Source organism: Malania oleifera, chromosome 6, assembly GCF_029873635.1.
Source record: "Malania oleifera isolate guangnan ecotype guangnan chromosome 6, ASM2987363v1, whole genome shotgun sequence".
Taxonomy (NCBI): domain Eukaryota; kingdom Viridiplantae; phylum Streptophyta; class Magnoliopsida; order Santalales; family Ximeniaceae; genus Malania; species Malania oleifera.
This window is the reverse complement of record NC_080422.1, coordinates 62044062-62057473: the sequence shown is the minus strand read 5'-3', so window position 1 is coordinate 62057473 and position 13412 is coordinate 62044062. Positions and strand designations below refer to the sequence as shown.

The following is a 13412-nucleotide window of genomic DNA, read 5'->3' as shown; positions in this document are numbered from 1 at the left end:
CAATATAAAAAAATTTTGTTTGTGTGTGAGGGTTTTGACTTATTAGCATTATTTTGCTTGTTGAAGCATAATTTTATGATTTACAAGAGGTTTAAAATTCATTTTGTAAGGACTATTTCTTTTAACTCCCAAAAAATTATTTTAGTTTTTTTTTTTTTCCTCTTATGGTTTTATCATGATTTTCATTTTTCTTTTTCAATAGAGTATTTTCTTCTAAAACATTTGCAATTTGATTTTTCAAATTTCCTACTTCTTCTTGAAAAAATTCATGTTCTTTTGAGCTTTTTCAATAAGCTCCTTATTTTCTCTTTTAAGGGAGGCATTTTAATCTTTCAAGGAAGAACAAAGACAAGGTTCATTTCCTTTGAATTTTAACAATTTTTCCTCCAAATTTTCTATTTTTACTTGCTCTTTTTGAGAATTTGAAGTAAGCTCCTCATTCTTCTTTTTAAAAGAATCATTCTCTTTTATCAATAAGGATTCCCTATGTTTAAATAAAGCAAGCTCTTTCTCAAAATTTTTTCTCTTCTTCTTTACCAAAACTAAATCTTCAAATAATTTAGAACAATTAGTTACTACTTCATCATAGGAGGGAATATATTCATCATCACCATTTGAATTTATTTCCTCTTCTTGTTCGTTTGCCATGAAGCAAGGATGTTCTTCTTTCTCATTTTCATCATCGGCAGCTAAACCATTGATTTTTTCCCAAGTGGCACCATTCATAGCATTATGATCCCCATTTAGAAATTTTCTTCATTTTGATTTAGGGGGCAATTTATCATGTCATGCCAAGAGTTGTTATTGAAATAATGGTGTTCAATGCATGACTCTTTTCTTTCTTTTTGTTGCATTCTCTTGCTTAAAAGTTTCTTAAGTTTTCTGGTGAAGAATGCAATATCGTACTCACTATCCTCATCTATATCTTGGTGATTAGCACAAAGTGTATCTAAGACAAGACCATTTTCAAATCTTAGGTTTTTCTAGATTTCTTGCTTTTTCAATGGTCATTGATGACTTAGGTAAAGATCAGAGAATTTTTTGGAATAAAATCTTCTAAAAAATAAATTCTACTAAGTGTTTTCAAGTTGTTTATGAGGTGTGTGAACCGAGTGAGCATGGAAAAAATTTCCTCACCTTCATTTAATTTAAACTTCTCATATTCTCTAACTAGCATGCATATTTTTGTTTGTTCATTTTGAGATGTGTTTCCATAGATGTTTTCATGTACCTCCCACATTTTTTTGTGGTTTTACATTCACAAATGTGACTATGTTCAAAATCATTAAAACCACAATAAATAATATGTTTTTCTTTAAAATTCAATTCAACTAACCTCTTTTCGCTTATTGAAAACTCTGTTAAAGACTTCATAATATCCTCATTCTTGTTGTTTTTCTTTGTGAGAGAGAAGTCTCCATTGGAGATGATCTCCCGCAAATCCAAGGTGTATGCTTAAATGAAGACGGCCATTTGATTTTTCCACAAGTGGTAGTTGGTGCCTTCAAACAATGGTGGTTGATAAATGGATCATCCTAGGGAGGAGGAGGTGTTCACCGAATATGCCATTTGATCTTTGATGAATCCCTAAAATGCATGATTTTAGACCTTCATTTACCTTTACTTATTCTCATTGTATTATTTATTTATCCATTGTTATCATTGTTTTCAGGAAATATAGGTAAAAACCAAGGAGTTGGGCATGTGAGACGCTAAAGGAGTATCTGGAGTACACAACACTTAAATTCAAAAGTTTATCCAAGCTCCCAAAGCTTCAAATCATCAAAGAAAAGAATGTATTTGTCAGACCAAGTGGCACAACTAGCAACACACAAGGGCAACTTAGTCTTCTACTACAGATTCCGAAGTTCAAACTGAGATCGAAATATGCAAGGGTCGACCAAGTGATCGACCATGTGAACCTCTAGGGTGACCATGTCGAGATACTGAGACAAAACGGAGAGCAAAAGTACCGAGAGCCTTGACGAAGTGGTCGACCAAGAGACCTTGAGGGGCAACTATGTCGAGTTCCTGAGATTTCCTAAAGATTGAGATCCTGCAAGTCTCAACCATAAACTCAACCAAGAAGACCCTGAGGCATGAAGCAGTCAAAGACATCGAAGATTCAAATTCCTAATTTCCCGTGAGTCTCGACCAAGGCACACACAAGGGAAGCATAGGGGCGACTTGGTCGACAGCGACGATCTTCTGCGCGAGATTTGCTACAAACTTTCCTAAATAGTGAAACAAACCTTGTAAACCCTAGAGCCTATAAGTATTTTCTAGGAATACAAGATTTGGGTTCCTCTTTGGCCTCTCTTAGGTTAGTGACAAACTTAAGATGTCATTGAGAGCCAAGTTAGAATAGGAGTAGTATAGATTTCTGGATTGTGCAAGGTGTATTCGACGGCCTTTGACAACTGGTGGAGCTCTTGTGTTTTCTAGTATATATTACATGATCGTTCAATTTTATTTTCTAGAATTAGTGACAGATGTTCTGATTACAAAGGGATGATCTTTTTACATGCTTTCTTTTTACTGCCTTCATTTACCACTTTCATTTATTATTTGGATGGTGATGATGTTTACAAGATTAGCACCTTTATTGCTCCAGTTAGGTACATGTATTAGGCTATAGTCTCCTATAGAGATTATCGTGATTGTTTGTGATAGAGTATGCTTTGGTTCTCGACTGTGCTCCGGATAGCTAGTGTACCCTTGCTACCTTATGCCATCGAATGACTTCTTGGATTGTTTAGTCAAGTTCTAATTAGTTTAGTACGGTAAACTCACTGAACTTAGATTATGCAAAATAACATCCTAAACTATACTCATGTCTAAACATTGCTCTGTAGGAGTAGGGTTAACTTAGATTTACTTGATTTCTTTAATCATTTTCCAATAGTTGGTTAGATTTCACTCATTGAAAACCTTTTACTTCTCTTTTATACAAGGCTATAGTAAACTAATTTGGAAGTAACTTAATAACTGCGCTTGAAGACCCTGAGGATCGACACTCGACTTCCCCACTTTCTATTGAACTTGGGATTGCTAAGTAGTACGAATTTTATCTTTGGTAGTTAAGGACCCAAGCCTTGGCAAGCCTACCAAATTTTAGCGTCGTTGTCAAGGACTTGGCTACAGTTATAAGCCAACTTCCACTTTAGAGTATTGTTGCCTTGTGCTTTTTATTTGCACTCCTTTTATTTTCATCTTTCTTCATTTTTTTTTTCATTTTTATTATCGCTGAAGTCTTGAATCCTTGTGCTTAAAAGTGTGTATGTTTGGTCTACGTTCTTTGGTACGTGAGATAATTCTCACAAATCCCGAGATTGAAAAATCTCGTAGGTCCCTCAGGAAACCTATCTCTAATTTAGAGAAAGTTGAGTCATCTGAACTGAAATTTATAGCCGAATGAAACCCACTGGTTCCCCCAGATCAACTCCCAGAACCCCATGCTCCTCACCTACCTGTGGTTGGAGAGCAACCACTTCAGCCGCTTAAGAATTACTTTGAGCCTAATGCATACACATCATCATCTTGCATCCGGTTCCTAGATGTTCAGGCAATGCATTCGATATTAAGACTTCAATCATCTCGATGCTACCCAACTTTCATGGGAACCTAACAAAAAATCCTTATCAGAATCTGGAGGAGATCTTAGAGATTTGCTCCACCATCTGCATACCTAATTTTAGTGATGACACCCTGCACCTTAGGCTCTTTCTATTCTCTTTGAAGGGTAATGTCAAATATTGGCTAACGTCCTTAGAGCTGAATTCAGTGACCAACTAGGCCACCATGCAACATGAATTCCTAAAAAAGTACTTCCTAATTGGGAAAACTAACCAGCTGAGATGGGCAATCACAAGTTTCACACAAACGGATGGGGAACTTTTCGTTGAGACCTGGGAGCATTTCAGGGACCTGCTTCGTAAATGCCAACATCAATAGGTCCCTAAGTGGCAATTAGTTCAAACTTTTTATGAATTGTTAGCTGAGAGAGATAGGTCCATGGTTGATACATCGTGCGGAGGTACTTTCCTCGCAAAGCATGAGAACGAGGCTTGGGTTCTCTTTGAAAACTTGGCTGAAAATTCTCAGTAGCACATGGTTACTACTTGTAAACCACTTAACCCACACAAATCTAAACTCAAGGGAGTTTACGAGTTGGCCACAAGCCAGGACCTAGCCCCTACTCTACACGCCATATCCAAAAAGCAAGACCAGTGCTTGTCTTTAGAACCACAGACAATGGTGTGTGCAGAGGTGTGTGCAATCTGCTCTTACCCTTCCCACTCTTGTTATAATTGTCCACATGCGCTATGTGACGACCTGCTTAATTTTCATATTTTTTTTAATATAGTAAAATCAATATCACAAATATCAACAGATCATAATCCACCTGGACCCGTTGGTACCAAGGATACATCAGAAACACATCACGGAAGCCTATGCAGTAGGAAACATAAATTATAATCACCTCATTATACCATACATCACAATACTAGAGTTACTACATTCACTGTATATACATATACACAACACTCAATCCCAAAAGATGTCTTAGGGCCATTTCCACAAAATACATCCGACCCTATCAAAATACTTACCCTTCTGGAAGGGCAGATCAACCGTACTAGATCAGCGGGGCCTTACCCACTCTCTTATCAGGGGCTCCTGAAATATTTATGAAATTCGAGGTGAGACACCTCTCAGTAAGGGAAATAAACTAATACTAGTGTGTGGCAACATGAGTATTCCGTGTTATACATATACCATACAGAACATATTCAATAACTGTTATGTCAAATCTAGAAAAACATATATATCATCAAAACATGACAGAACATATTGTATTTTCATAAATATATATAATCTCATATAATAATAATACAAAAACATTCCTGGTAGGTTAGCTGGTCATGTATTACCCCCGTATGAAAGGTGTGGGTTTTCCATTATAAAAATCCATATCATTAATACATTCCTAAAAAACAGTATTTTATTATCATTTCTACTCATGCCATATGAAATAGGTTTTTCATATATCCAACATACCATCATTTTCAACAATATTTTTCAAATATAAATCGTATATAAATATATATTTATTTCCCAGTAATCAGATGCTGTAATATTATAATACATTTTCATAAAATAACTAACTTAGTTTATCCCCTTACCTAGTTCTTGAAAAGCCCCTAAATCAAACACTCTGGCACCCGTAGGGTTCCCCATTCAACACCCTGAAAACAACATTCCCCAAAACTAAAGTTCAGTATTTCTATGCACACTACACTTTCTACAACTGTCAAATAACCAAATACTGAGTAGAAAGCCTGACCCTGGATTTGGGATGGTTTCCAACTCAGCCCCACCGACGATCCGCTCCAGCAGACTTGCAGAAAACTTTTCCAGGAGTGTCGTGGTGGCTTCAGATCGTCGAACCAGCAAAAATCTAGCCCAAAATCAAAGAGAGGAGGGTAGAGAACTGAAGGGTAAGAGAAAGGGAAGTTCTGCGTAGGAAAATGGCTGAAAAATCACGTTTAACCCTACTTATACTACGGGATTTGTCGACGAGCCACGTCACCTGAGTCCTGTAGAAAGTTCATCAATGAACTTCAACCCTCGTTGAAGAATTTCAAGTTTCCACAAATCATCTCTCGGTATCTTCTCATTGACGAATCCTATCCTCGTCTACGAGCTCCTCTTATACCCTCGTCGACGAGTCCCATGTGTTCGTCGACGAGGAGCTGAAAAATTCCTCGGGATTATCCCATCCAAAATGCAACGCCGTCGACCGCCTCCTTCTGTTCCTATTTTAATTTCCCTTTCTTTTTATTATTTAAATACCATTATTCTTTGGGTTATTACACGTTATCCCAATCTGAGCTTGTGCAAGAAGAAGCGAAGGCCACTCACCATTGGTATGATAGGCTGGCTAACGACCCATATTCCAATACATACAATCCTGAGTGGAAATAGAACACCAAATTCTCTTGGAGGCCACAAGCTCCAAGTTTTCAAAGCCAAAGACCTCAAATATCACCTAATGCAACATCCTCACACCTGAACCAAAACTCTCAAAATCCCTCTGTGCTCACCCTTTGACCATCTCCTTTTTGGCAACCAACGTCGCAACCTAAGTATGACCAAACTTTCCTAGAAAAGGTGCTCAGAGGGCTCAAGGGCATTAAGACCGATAACCAGGTGGACAAGCAATTGCTTGACTTTCACTCTTGATCTTTTGCCAAGCTAGAAGCTTCTATAGGCTAACTACCTCTTTCTATGAGCCGCAAAAATGAGAGTAAGATGTCAAATCAACCTCTAGTGCATCCTAGAGGACCAGACACTAGACCATCATCGTGTCATGAGTAGGCCCGAGCGATAATAACTTTGTGAAATGATAGGGTGGTAAACACAATGGTAAAAGAAAAGTCAAGCAAGGGTAAGGATGAGAAAATAATAGAGGTAGAGCGTAATGCTAATTTATACTCCTCCAACTGGGTGAGCAATCCTGAAGTTTCCACGACCTCCAGTAGAGAAACATTGTCACACTTTGCCTCTCCAGCACTATATCCTGCTATCCTGTAGGAAAGTTTGAAATCTAGGAGGGAAGAAGTTGAAAATTCTATGATGAACACCTTTAGGAAAGCAAAGAATAACCTTTTCCTCTTATATGTTATCAAACAAGTGCCTGATTACAAAAAGTTCCTCAAGGAGTTGTGTAACATCCCCTTTTCGGGCATTGTCACTTAACCTAGTGGGCCTTGCACCCGTGGCAATAATGGGTACCTATCAGAGCACTCACTGAGATTGAGGTGTTACGTATCACTGTCCCTTGATTCAGCAAGCCCCCGGGTAGAGACTCTTACTTCACTACAATCATTCATAAACGAGATTTTATGGGGACCGAGGATTGTACTTCCTGAAAAGTGGGGCACCGAGGATATACCTGTTCATAAATACATATCAACTGTGCAGTAGAAAACATGATATACCTGAACCTTATACACAATACCAAAGTCTTACTAACTTCATAGTTATACATATACATCTCCAAAAATCCATAGAAATATTATAGGGGCTCACACAAAATCCCTCTTCCAACTCAAACACTTGCCTCGCAGTTAGGGTAGTACTAAAACCTCCTCTATCTCGGAGCTCGCTCCACTCATCTGTCTAGGTTTCCTGAAATGTTTGAATTCTGGGGTGAGACACCTCTTAGTAAGTGGGATAGATTAGCATCAGTGTGTAGCACATGAGTACTATTATGTTATAAACATATATTGTACATAATTAACTGCATCTGATAAATCAAGCAAATATGTTCTATATAAATTTGAAGAAATCATATTTCAACCTAGATATACTGTGTCATAATAAATTTTTGTATGCATATAAATCGTCTGCTATATTTGTATAATACTAAAATTTATGTATGTATATAAATTGTCTGCTATATCTATATAATATTGAAATTTCTGTATGCATATTAATCATATGCTATATTTGTTTAATACAGAAATTCACCCCTGGATGGATAGCTAGCTGATATCATGTATTACCCCCACGTGATTGGGTTGTTTAGCCCATAAGCGGGACCTAGCAATGGTTGGCCTACCATGCTAAGCCAAAACTGACTCGTCTGTAAGTATGATTGGCCTACCCAGCCTGGTCCGGACTACCAGGGGGGCACACTACCACACTGGGCCCAATTGACTATCCATATACTGACACTTTATCTGAGACGTGTGGTGACACTAATCTGAACTGATAGCTATGGTACCATGCTCTAAAACTAAACTAAATCATCTAGGTTCTGCTAATATATAGTACTTTTCATAAATAACTGCAATATAACTATTTCATGGTTCTACGTAAAATGTGTCATAATAATGTTTATGAATAAACTGTTATAAATATATCTAATTACGGCATCTTGGCCAGCTGAAATATCACGACATTTGGGCTGACTAAAATATCACGGCATTTAGGCTGACTAAATTATCACGGCATCTGGGCCGACTGAATTATCACGGCATCTAGGCCGGCTAAAATATCACAGCATCTAAACCTGCTGAAATATCATAATATACTAAAAATATCATAAGTTCTGTACTGTTTATAAATTTTCTAAAAATTCATTATAAAAACTTGCTTGTTATGTGTAACCATAAAATAATCTGACATGTTAATATCTACAATAAAGTATTTATACTCATACCACACAAGTGAGTGCTATGCTATAATATGCTAACTAACTAGGAAGATTATATATTCTCTGAAAAATAACAATAAATCTGTTTTTAGGGTTTTCTTAGTTCAAACATCAGATTTCCTAAAAACTTACATCTAAATTAAATACTATAATTTAAACAATAAACTTTCTGAAAATACCTGACATAATCCATCCGCTTACCTATTTCCTGGAACTATGTCTGTAGGGAATTCAATACTATGTCTGCGCTGCTCGCGCAAAGCTTGTATCCATAAACCCTAATTCAATCAACTTAACCCTAGAATAACAGTCATTCAACATACATAGGCCCACATATTACCAATAATTAGCTAAACTTTTAAAAATAACCTCCTTACCGTGGTTTTAGAGTGGTGCCTGAAATGCCCGATTCACAAAATTACTCTGGTTAAACTGCAGAGAATCGCCATCTGGATCCCAAAATCACGTTTATCAGTTGATTCGGCTGAAATCAGGTGAGGAATCGAGGAGAGATAGAGGGAGAGTTGCAACCCTAAGACAGAGAAAGAGAGAGATCTAATTTTGTTTATATGAAATGGCTTACAGAACCTTACATATGAGCCTCTGCCAAGGAAAACCGTCAATGGTTTTTGGATTTTAATCAAACCTTTTCACCATTTTACCCTTAACTGTGCCACAGTAATTACAAAATCGTCGATGGTTTTCTGCTCCCTCACCAAAACATCGACGGTTTGGTCTACACCAAACAAAATTCCTTCTTTTCCTGTATTTTCTTATTATTCCTAATTTCTAGGTAGCTACATTTTCCCCTCCTTATAAAAATTTCGCCCACATATTACCAATAATTAGCTAAACTTTTAAAAATAACCTCCTTACCGTGGTTTTAGAGTGGTGCCTGAAATGCCCGATTCACAAAATTACTCTGGTTAAACTGCAGAGAATCGCCATCTGGATCCCAAAATCACGTTTATCAGTTGATTCGGCTGAAATCAGGTGAGGAATCGAGGAGAGATAGAGGGAGAGTTGCAACCCTAAGACAGAGAAAGAGAGAGATCTAATTTTGTTTATATGAAATGGCTTACAGAACCTTACATATGAGCCTCTGCCAAGGAAAACCGTCAATGGTTTTTGGATTTTAATCAAACCTTTTCACCATTTTACCCTTAACTGTGCCACAGTAATTACAAAATCGTCGATGGTTTTCTGCTCCCTCACCAAAACATCGACGGTTTGGTCTACACCAAACAAAATTCCTTCTTTTCCTGTATTTTCTTATTATTCCTAATTTCTAGGTAGCTACATTTTCCCCTCCTTATAAAAATTTCGCCCACATATTACCAATAATTAGCTAAACTTTTAAAAATAACCTCCTTACCGTGGTTTTAGAGTGGTGCCTGAAATGCCCGATTCACAAAATTACTCTGGTTAAACTGCAGAGAATCGCCATCTGGATCCCAAAATCACGTTTATCAGTTGATTCGGCTGAAATCAGGTGAGGAATCGAGGAGAGATAGAGGGAGAGTTGCAACCCTAAGACAGAGAAAGAGAGAGATCTAATTTTGTTTATATGAAATGGCTTATAGAACCTTACATATGAGCCTCTGCCAAGCAAAACCGTCAATGGTTTTTGGATTTTAATCAAACCTTTTCACCATTTTACCCTTAACTGTGCCACAGTAATTACAAAATCGTCGATGGTTTTCTGCTCCCTCACCAAAACATCGACGGTTTGGTCTACACCAAACAAAATTCCTTCTTTTCCTGTATTTTCTTATTATTCCTAATTTCTAGGTAGCTACATTTTCCCCTCCTTATAAAAATTTCGTCCTCGAAATATGTCATCTTTCATTTGCACCAATCTTAAAGAAAAACACTGAACTTAAAGAAAAACACTGAAATTTTATAAATTACCCTCACTTATGGCGGAGGAATACCGTGGTTACATATATGATTCTGGGAGATTACAATGACTAAATCAAAACTCTCCTAAAATCAACCCAAAATAGAAAACTATTACATTCAACTAATTAACCTGTACAAAAATCTATTCACATACATGATTTCTTGCCTGAACCATTACCTTTCCCTAGCTAATGTTGAATCCTACTAAATAAATGTGAGTACTTCTAACACATTTTCTCCTCTAATTCCCACGAAACTTCCTTAACTACGTGATTCCTCCAGAGTACTTTCACTAGTGGGATTTTCTTGGTGCGTAATTCCTGCTCTTTATGATCTAAGATCTGAACAGATACTTCATCATAAGATAAGGTCTCACCAATCTTCAGTGTCTCATAACTTATTATATGAGATGAATCTAGATGTATTTCTTGACATATGAAATACATCATGGATTCTGGATAGTGTTGGGGGTAACACTAACCTATAGGCAACTGTGCCAACTCTTCCCAATATCTCAAACGGTGCAATATACCTAGGGCTAAGCTTACCCTTTTTCTTAAATCTCATTACCCTTTTCATTGGTGCAATTTTCAAGAACACATTAACACCTACATCAAATTCTAGCATTCATTGATGGGTATCTGCATAGCTTTTCTATTGGCTATGAGCTGTTTTAATTCTTTCCTAGATAAACTTGATTTTCTCATAAGCTCATTGTACCATTTCTAGCCTTAATGTATGCTTTTCTCCAATTTCATTCCAATTTAACGGAGATCGACATCTCCGACCATATAATGCCTCATATGGGGCCATCCCAATACTGGCCTGGTAGCTATTGTTGTAAGCAAATTCCACTAGTGGTAAGTACTGAATCCAACTACCTCCAAAATCTAGCACACAACATATCCTCCAGTATTTTTATAGTCCTCTTTGTTTGTCCATCAGTCTGAGGATGAAAGGTCATGCTAAAAGCCAACTAGGATCCCAAAGCTATCTGTAAGCTTTTCCAGAACTAAGGCATGAAACGTGGATCCTAGATATAAATGATGGACACAAGCACTCCATGTAATCTAACTATCTCCTATATATACAATTCTGTCAATCTACCTATGGAGTAGTTAACTCTAATGGGAAGAAAATGGGTAGTCTTCGTCAATCTATCAATGTCCACCTAGATGGCGTCCTATCCATGAAATGCCAGTGGTAACCCCGATACGAAGTCCATAAAAATATGCTCCCACTTCCATTCAGCGATGTGAAGGGGTTGTAATGGTCCCGTCGGTCTCTAATGTTCAGCCTTCACCAACTGGCATGTCAACCACTACTCTACATATTCAACAATTTCTCTCTTTATACTGCTCCACCAAAACGTTATACTTAAATCCTTATACATTTTTGTACTTCGTAGATGTACTATATACAGGGAACGATGTGCCTCTTCCAAAATAGTCTTTTTAATTATGGCGTCATCAAGTACACACAAACTACTACGAAACCTCAGAGTTCTGTCATCTGAAATATTAAAATCAGCTCCCTGTTCGCTTTACACTCTATCTCTAATCTTTACTAATTCTATGTCTTGTATCTGTGCAATCTTAATTTTCTCCAACAAAGTCGACTGAAGTACCAAATGAGCAATTAATGCCTGATGACTACCCCCTACCATTTCTACACCAAGTCTTTCTAAATCCATTCTAATATGAGGTGCAGTTACTTTTGCTAATACGAACGCGCATCCTAATTTACAGCTCAACGCGTCAACTACCATATTAGCCTTCCCTAGGTGGTAATTGATGGTACAATCGCAATCTTTAATCAATTCCAACCGCCTCCTCTGCCTCATATTCATCTCCTTCTGCATTAAGAAATATTTCAAACTCTTATGATCTGTAAATATTTCACATCTGAACCATACAAATAATATCTCCAGATCTTTAATGCGTACACCACTGCAGCCAACTCTAAATCATGCATAGAGTAATTCTTCTCATACACTTTAAGTTGACGAGAAGCATAGGCTACAACTTTCCCCTATTGCATTAGCATGCATCCGAGACCATTCTGAGATGCATCACTGTAGATTACGAATCCACCATCTCCTAATGGAATAGTCAAAGCTGGTGCAGTGACGAGCTATTGCTTCAATTCCTCGAAACTCTGCTCACAATCATCATTCCATTCAAACTTAGCATTATTCCTTGTTAACCATGTCAAAGGCCCTAATAGTCTAGAAAATCCCTTTATGAACCAACGATAATATCCCATCAGTCCTAAGAAACTTTTGCTCTCCTGAACATTCCTCGGTTTCGCCCAATTCACCACCATTTCTATCTTGCTTGGATTTACAGAGATACCATCCCCAAATACCACATGGCTAAGGAATGTAACTTTCTCTAACCAGAATTCACACTTCTTAAATTTGGCATACAATTCCCTTTATCTAAGTATCTGAAGTACTAGCCTCAAATGTGTCTTATGCTCCTTAGAACTCCTTGAATAGACCAGTATATCATTAATGAAAACCACTACAAAATAGTCCAAGTATTGATGGAAAACTTTGTTCATTAGGTCCATAAATGCAGCAGGAGCATTCCTTAGTTCGAATGGCATAACCAAAAATTCATAGTGGCTATACTGAGTTCAGAACGCTATCTTGGAAACATCCTTTACTTTGACCCTCACTTGATGGTACCCAGAGCGAAGATCAATCTTAGAATAGACCCATGTTCTCTAGAGCTGATCAAACAAGTCATCAATATGGGGAAGATGATACTTGTTCTTAACTATCACTTTATTTATCTCTCTATAGTTAATGCACATCCTCATCGACCCATCTTTCTTCTTTACAAATAAAACTGGTGCTCCCCAGAGCTATACACTAGGTCAAATAAATCAGGATCTAATAATTCCTGCAACTAATCTTTTAGTTCTTTCAATTCTATTGGAGCCATTCGGTAGGAAGCTTTAGAAATTGGTGTCATCCTTTGAAGCAAAATCAACAGAAAATTCAATCTCACGGTTAGGAGGTAATCTAGGTAATTACTCTGAAAAGACATCTGAAAATTCCTTCACTACTAGAATATTGGTAACTTTCAATTATTTCTTTGGCATTTCATTTACACAAGCTATGTACCCCTAACATCCGTCTAGGAGTAGCATCCTTGCTTGAATAACTGACACTAGCTGTGGTGAGGAATGCACTCGCGACCCCACAAATCTGAACTCCTACTCTCTAAGAGGTCTGAATACCACAATTTTATGATAATAGTCGATGTTGGCATAGTTG

General features: G+C 37.3%; 1 non-coding gene across 1 annotated transcript; it reads right to left on the bottom strand.

The window, feature by feature from the left end:
* Positions 1-3850: 3850 nt before the first annotated feature.
* On the bottom strand, positions 3851-3956 carry LOC131159068 (small nucleolar RNA R71). Its single transcript, XR_009137681.1, has one exon. It is a non-coding gene; the product is annotated as a small nucleolar RNA R71 (small nucleolar RNA).
* Between the last annotated feature and the right edge of the window lie 9456 nt (positions 3957-13412).